Raw genomic sequence first — 9,775 nt, 5'->3', positions numbered from 1 at the left:
CTGAGATACCGGTGTGATTCATTCTCATCGGAACAGATTCTTGTAAAATAAAACTTCTGTTTTATGCAAATTATCTTTTTACAGTTGAGTTATAGTTGTCCTGGCAGACACTTTATACAGGCAAGATGGCAGCTAAAAGTGGCCTTATTGTTTAAAAGCCATGAATTTGCTTTTTAGTTACTGGTTTGATGGCACCCGCACATATTGTGAAAATGGAGGCAGTCACCTTCTTAGACCAGCTTATTTTTCGTGAAATGAGCACTAACCTAAGAAAAAACGATTGAGAAAGATTTGTGCACACAAAACGGGTTGCGGGATACAATACTTTCTGGACCGCTACAATACCGCTGCCTTTGGTGAAATGATATTTTCTCCTTTTTTTTATCTGTGTGCTCATTTCAAGATTTATTAAAAATTGACTGGTTTAAGGAGGTGATTGTCTTTAATTCGCAACAACTGTCGAACCAGCAATTGAAAAAGTTAATCAACTAATTTTAGATAATAGTCCACTTTTGGTGCCAGCCTGCCTGTACAAAGTTCGGCTTGGCTAAGTGCTCACTGTAACGAGATCATCTGTGTAAATAAGATAAGTTTTGTTCTACAAGAGCCTATTTCGATTAGAATGAATCGTCCTCGAGCACGCATTAAAATAAGCATCAGCACCCTATGCTACTCCACACCCCTATAGGGTGCTTTGGCACAGGGGTGCTCGTTTGCACCCTCAAAGGGTGCTCGTCCTGGGACAAGTGCTTTACACCCCTAAGGGGTGTAAAAAAGTTTAGTGTGTAGGCTTGTGGATCTTGGGAAGGCCGTAAAAACCAGGCGCAGATCCATTACTACAAAGGAGGTGCAGGTGGAGGCTCCTCGAGTCTAGATGTTTCTTGAAAATTTCAGTTAGGATCTTGCTCAGCGTTGCCTGGATTCGCGGTGTCGGATCCTTTTTTAGTCTTTCATAAGCAGAGGTGTCAAGCAGGTCGTGTATCTTCCGGTCGTAGACATCCCGGTCGAGGACAACGGTCGAATTGCCCTTATCTGCTGGAAGAAGCACAATCTTTTCATCATCGTGAAGCGCCCGGAGCGCACTTCCTTCTTCTCTTGAGAGATTGTGTCGTTGAAGCTGCGGGATGTTTGATAAAATACCGATCACCTTCTGTCGCACCCGCTCACGATCGCTAGGATTCAGGTGCGCGATGCCGTCCTCCAGGGCTGCGACCATTTTCGGCAGAGGCGGTCTCGTGGTAGTCATGTTAAATCCGTGGCCTTTGGCTAAAACCTTGGTCTCGCAAGAAGAGAGATTCCTGGACGAGAGGTTTATGACAAACCTGGTGGTATCGGTTTCGTGTTTAGTATTTTCTCTCTCCATCAGCTTCGAGAATTTCTTACTCTGAGAAACTCTTTGCTTTTCTGCAGAGGTGGAGGCAATGCTTTCAGCAAAAGAGTGTAAGTGAGGGAGCATAGCTGGCATGCGGTGTTCTAGTTGCCTGCGGATGAAATACAGATCCAGTTCTTTTTTCTTTATGGTGGTCTGGCACTGGTGAATGCGGGCTTTGACCAAACGGTGCTCCGCTTGCTCGAAGATCTTGTGTCCCTCCGGCGTATGAACGAGCCGTTTAAGACGAAGGCTTTGGGGAACCAGGTTGTGGTCCCGGCAGGCTTTCGTAAAGTCCAGGTGTGCCTTGAACGTGGAGATACTTCGAGTGGCATTCACATACCTTTTTGAGAGTTGTACGGTCTCCTCTCCGAAGTCATCGCGTAAAGACTTGAAACTAAACATTTGAGAGAAATCTCTCTGGTTGGGGAATACAATAATTAAAATATGGCAACCAACCAATTCCTAAATATGTAGGGGCCCTACGTTTCGAACCGACTCGGTTCTTCGTCAGGGGCGACTGTGGCCGTTGAGGAGCGACGTTTTTCGATCTTCTTTTTCTTTTCTCAGGGATGTGGCGCATTTCTCGATCTTCTTCTTTCATGAATATGGCGAAGCCCGTTCACATACACTGTTGGTAAAGCACCAAGGCACCTATTTATGTTGCCTGGCGTCGTTTGAATATGCCAGGACTCGACGAAAAGCCTATGTCGGTTGTTAGTCTCTGCGTCGATAATGCTGGTGTTGTCGAAGTCAATCCGGTGGTCTTTGACTTCGCAGTGCTCGGCGACTGCGCTGCGCTCGTGGTCGAGCTTGCGAACGTCGTTTTTGTGTTGGCGTATTCTTTCATTAAAATTCTTTGTCTCGCCGATGTAAGTGGCTGGACAATCTGCACAAGGGATCTTATAAACCACGCCCTGCGTTTTTTCTTTCGGAGGGCGATCTTTTGGACGGGGCATGAGTAATCCAAGCGTGGACATCGGCTTGTGGGCTACGCGGATTCCTTCTTTGGCTAGCACGTGTGCAAGCGCCTCGCTTGTTCCTCTGATGTAGGGTACGCAGATGCGCGAGGTTGGGCGTGGCTGCGTACAGGCTTGTGGTTGCTGTTGTCTTTGACCTCGAGCTTGACGACGGGCAACGCGTTGGATGAAGGTGCTCGTGTATCCGTTCTTTTTCAGATCAGCACGGACGGTTTTTTCTTCCTTTCTTCTGTCATCCTCAGAGGAGCATATAGCCTTCGTCCTAGACAGCAGTGTCCTAACCACCGATGCTTTGTGGCAGGCTGGGTGATAGGAATCAAACTGGAGATAACGTCCAGTGTGCGTGGGCTTCCTGTAGACTGAAAACTTCAAATTTTCTTTTTCTCTTCTCACGAGCATGTCCAAAAAAGGCAATGAATTGTCTTTTTCAAGTTCCGCTGTAAATTGGATAGCCGGTTCGATGGAGTTGAGGTGTGAGAGGAATCTGTCCACTTCAGATCTTTGAAGGATGCAGAAGCAGTCGTCCACATACCGCACAAATATTTTGGGCGCAGTGGCGAGTTGAGAGTTGTACGGTCTCCTCTCCGAAGTCATCGCGTAAAGACTTGAAACTAAACATTTGAGAGAAATCTCTCTGGTTGGGGAATACAATAAATCCGTGGCCAAAGGCCACGGATTTAACATGACTACCACGAGACCGCCTCTGCCGAAAATGGTCGCAGCCCTGGAGGACGGCATCGCGCACCTGAATCCTAGCGATCGTGAGCGGGTGCGACAGAAGGTGATCGGTATTTTATCAAACATCCCACAGCATCAACGACACAATCTCTCAAGAGAAGAAGGAAGTGCGCTCCGGGCGCTTCACGATGATGAAAAGATTGTGCTTCTTCCAGCAGATAAGGGCAATTTGACCGTTGTCCTCGACCGGGATGTCTACGACCGGAAGATACACGACCTGCTTGACACCTCTGCTTATGAAAGACTAAAAAGGATCCGACACCGCGAATCCAGGCAACGCTGAGCAAGATCCTAACTGAAATTTTCAAGAAACATCTAGACTCGAGGAGCCTCCACCTGCACCTCCTTTGTAGGAATGGATCTGCGCCTGGTTTTTACGGCCTTCCCAAGATCCACAAGCCTAGCCTTGCTCTCCGGCCCATTGTGGACTTTAGAACCTCACCACTTCGAGCCGTGTCGAACTATCTTCACCACACCTTCTCTCCTCTCGTCGGAAAAACGACGACTTATATCAGCAACTCCAGCGACTTCGTGGAGCGCATCTCGAAATTGAAGGTGAGCGCTGAGGAAAGCCTAGTCTCTTTTGACGTCATCTCACTTTTCACAAGTGTGCCGGTTCCCCTGGCAGTTACAGCTGCCAGGAAGGCTCTCGAAAAAGACAAAGACCTGCACAACAGGACCGCCCTTAGTGTGGAGAAACTGTGCCGCCTCCTTGAGTTCTGCCTCAGCAACACCTACTTTAGCGTCAAGGGAGAGTATTTTAAACAAGCCAGCGGAACCGCCATGGGCGCATCTGTCTCCGTTACCACGGCTAACCTGTGCATGGAAGCCATTGAGGAAGAGGCCCTGCAGTCATTCGCCACTGCGCCCAAAATATTTGTGCGGTATGTGGACGACTGCTTCTGCATCCTTCAAAGATCTGAAGTGGACAGATTCCTCTCACACCTCAACTCCATCGAACCGGCTATCCAATTTACAGCGGAACTTGAAAAAGACAATTCATTGCCTTTTTTGGACGTGCTCGTGAGAAGAGAAAAAGAAAATTTGAAGTTTTTAGTCTACAGGAAGCCCACGCACACTGGACGTTATCTCCAGTTTGATTCCTATCACCCAGCCTGCCACAAAGCATCGGTGGTTAGGACACTGCTGTCTAGGACGAAGGCTATATGCTCCTCTGAGGATGACAGAAGAAAGGAAGAAAAAACCGTCCGTGCTGATCTGAAAAAGAACGGATACACGAGCACCTTCATCCAACGCGTTGCCCGTCGTCAAGCTCGAGGTCAAAGACAACAGCAACCACAAGCCTGTACGCAGCCACGCCCAACCTCGCGCATCTGCGTACCCTACATCAGAGGAACAAGCGAGGCGCTTGCACGCGTGCTAGCCAAAGAAGGAATCCGCGTAGCCCACAAGCCGATGTCCACGCTTGGATTACTCATGCCCCGTCCAAAAGATCGCCCTCCGAAAGAAAAAACGCAGGGCGTGGTTTATAAGATCCCTTGTGCAGATTGTCCAGCCACTTACATCGGTGAGACAAAGAATTTTAATGAAAGAATACGCCAACACAAAAACGACGTTCGCAAGCTCGACCACGAGCGCAGCGCAGTCGCCGAGCACTGCGAAGTCAAAGACCACCGGATTGACTTCGACAACACCAGCATTATCGACGCAGAGACTAACAACCGACATAGGCTTTTCGTCGAGTCCTGGCATATTCAAACGACGCCAGGCAACATAAATAGGTGCCTTGGTGCTTTACCAACAGTGTATGTGAACGGGCTTCGCCATATTCATGAAAGAAGAAGATCGAGAAATGCGCCACCAGGGTTGGGCAGTATCGCGATACAAATGTATCGCGATAGTATTTCAGAAATACATTTCGTATCTGTATTTCTGTATCGCGATACATTTTTTTCACCAGTATCTCTATTCCTGTATCGAAATACATTTGGAATGTTCCTTTGTATCGCGATACAATCAGGATGAAATGTATTTCGTTACATTTCTTGCGAAATACTCTCCCCCCCCCCCCCCCCCCCCAAAGAAAAAAAAAAGGATTAGGTCCGAACGCATTTTTTTTTTTTTTTTACTTCTAAGGGCACCAGAGTTAAGGAGATTCTGGGGTATTGTTACTATGCTGACCAAGGTTCCTTTTGATTCTGCTTTAATTTTTTTATACGTCTTCTTCTCTCTTCTGAGAAGTGTTGCGTAGTCGGGGACTCGAACCAGGTGGCGTGCCAGGAGTGGAGTCAGAGCATCTTCTGCCGCAGGTCCTTAGGTAGGGATTTCCTGAGTCATTGTTTGCTGGCATCCAATGCCCGCTGCTAACCGTCTCTCTCGCCTTAGCGCACAGAGGACACTCAGCCGGCAAAGCTGAGTCACATTCCGTTGCAGCACGAGCCTGGCGGTGGTTGACTTGAAATAGTAGGAAGACTCACGCTGTAAAGTTCAACACATATTCGAATGCATCTGCGGCTGCGCCCGTAACATTGCACAGCTCAAGGGTACGTCATCAGCCGACGTGAACGTGACCCGCTGCTCTGGTGATCCGAAACCCAGAAGGAGGCCAGAAGTGGCCTCGCTGTGCCATCCCAGATTACGTACTCCAGCGACTAGTCTCGAGACCGCTGTTTCTCGGACAGCTCGCACCTGTGCCGGCAATATCAGCTCGCAATCCACGAGGTCTCTGTTTGGATAATGTTAGGCAAAACTCGAGGACTGCAATCCGTGCGTCGGTGGCGGAGGGTCGGTAGTAAGAACCTTCAGAACAGGGATGCTACCGTATCGTTTTTCAACTGTAAAACAGAAGATAAGACATGTATTCCAAGATGCTTCAGGTGGTCCACTATTCTCGAAAATTCCAAATGACACTGCATGCACGATCTTCAGCTAGGTAGCCTACAACAAAAGTACGCATTGTCCTTTCATACAGCAGCGTGGTAAAGTTTCATGTTCAAGGCCCACACCTACATATAAAGAATTCTAGTTCATTCCACCGTGGCATAACGTGATCAATATGGACAGGATTCCCTTGTCAGACGGACAGGATGTCATGGAATGGACCGCGGTCAGCAATTGTTGGAACGTTTCTTTTGGGCTCATTGAAGACTCCTTGTCGTCCGAAAACACTACCTTCAAGGCAAAGTGCCAAGCCTACAGGAAAGTAATTTCGGGATCGAAAACATCCCCTTCAAACTTCAAGCTTCATCTCAGTTGGCGTCTCAAAAAATTTGGAAAATGTATTGCAGTATCAGTATTTCTGTATTTGTATTTCTGCCCTCCCTAAAATGTATTCCTGTATTTGTATTTCCAAATACTTTTTGCCTCTTTTTAAAATGTATTTCCGATACGTATCGCGATACATTTCTACAGATGTATCTTAGTATCAGTATTTTAGCTACTATTTCAATGTATCCCAGTATTTGTATTTCCAAATACATTTTTGAGTATTTCTGCCCAACCCTGTGCGCCACATCCCTGAAAAAAGAAAAAGAAGATCGAAAAACGTCGCTCCTCAACGGCCACAGTCGCCCCTGACAAAGAACCGAGTCGGTTCGAAACGTAGGGCCCCTACATGTTTAGGAATTGGTTGGTTGCCATATTTTAATTATTGTATTCCCCAACCAGAGAGATTTCTCTCAAATGTTTAGTTTCAAGTCCCTTGCATGTATTGTAAGATGGCCGGCTGGTGACGATCTCAAGGCTAAGGCATGTTCTCGCAAGCGTTCATTGATGCATCGGCCTGTTTGTCCCACATATATTTTGCCGCAGGTGAAAGGTATTTCGTACACCACTCCTCGTTGGCAGTCAGTGCAGCGCCTCAAGACATCTGGGTTCCCGTGTTCGATTTTGTTTGAAGTCGCCGAATCATTACTCACCAACAGTGGACAACGAGTGCGCGCACGAGAGACGAACCAACGACCAGCAGTGCTGCCTTACATTCATCAGATTACACACAACTTAAAAAAGATTGCTTCGCAATATCAAGTCCAAGTGGCACTCTCTGCACCAGATAAACTTAGGCGGTTGTGTCCGAGAATTAACCATCTCCAACCACAGCAAGCTGAGTGCAAAGTAAGACATCAGCAACAATACGTCGACTGCCAACGAGGAGTGGTGTACGAAATACCTTTCACCTGCGGCAAAATATATGTGGGACAAACAGGCCGATGCATCAATGAACGCTTGCGAGAACATGCCTTAGCCTTGAGATCGTCACCAGCCGGCCATCTTACAATACATGCAAGGGACTGTATGTGCTCAGCAGTGTTTAGCCAAACCAAAATCCTAAGACGTTTTAGGTCCAAAAGAACACGAGAGTTGTATGAAGCTCAAACAATCGTGTCTCGCGGGGCGGTGTGCGTCAGCGCCCCATCGATCGCCTTATCTCCTAAGGAGCTTTACTACCTTAATCATAGGACTTGACTACAAGTATTCAGCCTGCTACCTCAGGTTCCTTTTTGGTCTCAAACTTCATCTTTTTTATCATCTACGATTACCGATCGTGCACCTTTGCAATTTTCTCCTTTTGTATCAAAATTATTGCTTCCATCTTTCTTTCTCTCTTATTTCATACGGTTTTTTTCAATCACAGATGTCATCAGCAACTCACTTTTTCATACATTTTATATTTTTACGTATAACAACTTTGAGGGTGTACGTTTTTTTCTTTTAAGCAACAGCATCAGTAACTTCTTGCTTCTTTCTTCTCCTCCTTTATAGACTGTATTAAATGTCAGTTGTAGTTAGCGCCCTTCCTGTCTATCTCGCCCTTTCTTCCTTGTTGTTTTGCGCTATTTTACTAATGATGAACGACCAACTAGCCCGCCAGCTCACCTTATTGCAGTAATGCCAAAATTGAACCTGGACGCTGTCCGCCACATTTACCGAACGTCCCTGCTCGTTTAAGCGATAGTCTCTGGAGAAGTCTAGGAAACGAAGAACGAAACTCTCGTTCCAGCAAGGGAGGTACCATTGTTGACTGCAGGTAAACCTGATGTAAACTGTGGATTAGGGGTCGCAAGCGTCACCGCATTGAGGGAGATCAATCGGCGTAACAAGCATCGGGCGCTTTCCGACGCCGAAGGACTGTATTTTACTCCGTGTTCCCCAACCGCTTGACAGCACAGGTGAAGTGAGCGTAGAAGAGGCAGATGTTGTTCATTGAATGCCGGCGTTTTTTACCCCGAAGATGCTCCTGCCAGGTAAGCTGGTGGCAAACGTGGCAGGGCAAAGCAAAAAGATACAGAAAACGTATGGCAGCAGGGCGCGGCAGCACTCAACGAGGTCTCCCAATAAACACAATCCCAGAATAAACTTGCAAAAAAAGAAGCCCAAGTTTTTACTTGTTTTTGGCATTAACCGCGAAAAGAGAACAACAAGGAAGAAAACCGTTTGCTTTGCTTGCATATACCTAAGAAAGCCCTCCTCATATGGCAATCACACCCCAAACGACGCAAAAACGAGTGCGTAATACACTTTTAAAACGTATCAACTACTTTATTTTATTTTAGCTCCTCTGTGATCTTTTTACTGGTTGGACATTTTGGCTCATCGTGGATCTCTTAACTCGTTTAGCCTTTTAATCAGCCCCGGCCGTTTCTCGACGAGTGCTCGCAGGGTGGTACGCAGTAGCGTGCGGCGTTGCCGTACTTGCGGTGATACCAGCATACCTTCTGCTGCTGTTGGGGTCGCGGCTTGGTACTCTGGTTAGACAGGTGGGGAACATACCCCTGCAGTGCCGCTACTGCGACGGCTAGGTGCAATATTTAATCTCGGATGTCTTGCAACTGGTCAGAAGTAGCCGGCTCCACTTGAACGGCTAAGACGGAGAAAAAGGGTACGGCCATTAGCCAGTCGGCGAGCTCAGCCAACTTGGGCAGGTTCGTTACCTCGGCGGAGATGAGTACCATGCGCACGTTTGTAGGAAGCCGCTGGAGGAAGAGTTCTCGAAGCATATTATACTGTCGAGATCCATCGTCCTGGTGCCGAGCAGTTGTTGCATTTGACGGCGTAGCAGACTCGGTGTGCGGTCTCCGAGCTCCGTTTCGCGAAGAAGTTGCTGAAACCTCTGGGGCTTTGAAAGGGTAACCCTTCAAATGAGGACCTATTTGAGCGTCTTGTACGCATCCTCCGCGAGTGGTGCACACAACAAATCCCGGATGTCACAGGCTGTATGTAGCGGGCGGCAGACTACTCGCCGGTGACCACGTGGCGGTATTAGGGGCGAAGTTCCTTAGGGTCTAGCCTTGTCCGTCCGTCCGTCCGTCCGGCCGGCGTCCGTGCTCACATAAAAAGAAAAACATGTTTGCGCAGTCGAAAGGATTATAACCTGTGCGGGGAGACCCCAATGGATTCCTAGTCCATCGCCTTAACCACTCGGTCACGACTGCGGGAAGAATAGGGGGCTTTGAAATGTGGTAGTAACTAAAGTCCCTTGATAAAATTCACGTTTTCAAGTACCGCCAACCATTGTTGTAGGAACGCGCGGGACACGTGCCACGAGCGAGTGCTCTGCCGCCATTCGCTTCCAAGAGCCGTTCATTTCAGTGCTGCGCCACCATTTGCTTCCAAGGGCCGCTCGAGACACGAGCCTCGTGCATTGGCGCATTTGACGCTACTTGCAATACAAACACGAACACATCGAGGGGCTTTAGTAGTAACTCAAGAGCTGGCGTTTCTGTCAAGG

General features: G+C 47.8%; 1 non-coding gene across 1 annotated transcript; it reads right to left on the bottom strand.

Moving 5' to 3' along the window:
- Positions 1–9,397: 9,397 nt before the first annotated feature.
- On the bottom strand, positions 9,398–9,479 carry Trnap-agg. Its single transcript has one exon. It is a non-coding gene; the product is annotated as a tRNA-Pro (tRNA).
- Positions 9,480–9,775: the final 296 nt, after the last annotated feature.

This window comes from Ixodes scapularis, unplaced genomic scaffold, assembly GCF_016920785.2.
Source record: "Ixodes scapularis isolate PalLabHiFi unplaced genomic scaffold, ASM1692078v2 PGA_scaffold2__306_contigs__length_199485367, whole genome shotgun sequence".
Classification (NCBI taxonomy): domain Eukaryota; kingdom Metazoa; phylum Arthropoda; class Arachnida; order Ixodida; family Ixodidae; genus Ixodes; species Ixodes scapularis.
Note: the sequence above shows the minus strand (reverse complement) of the source record. Positions and strands in the feature narration are given on the sequence as shown.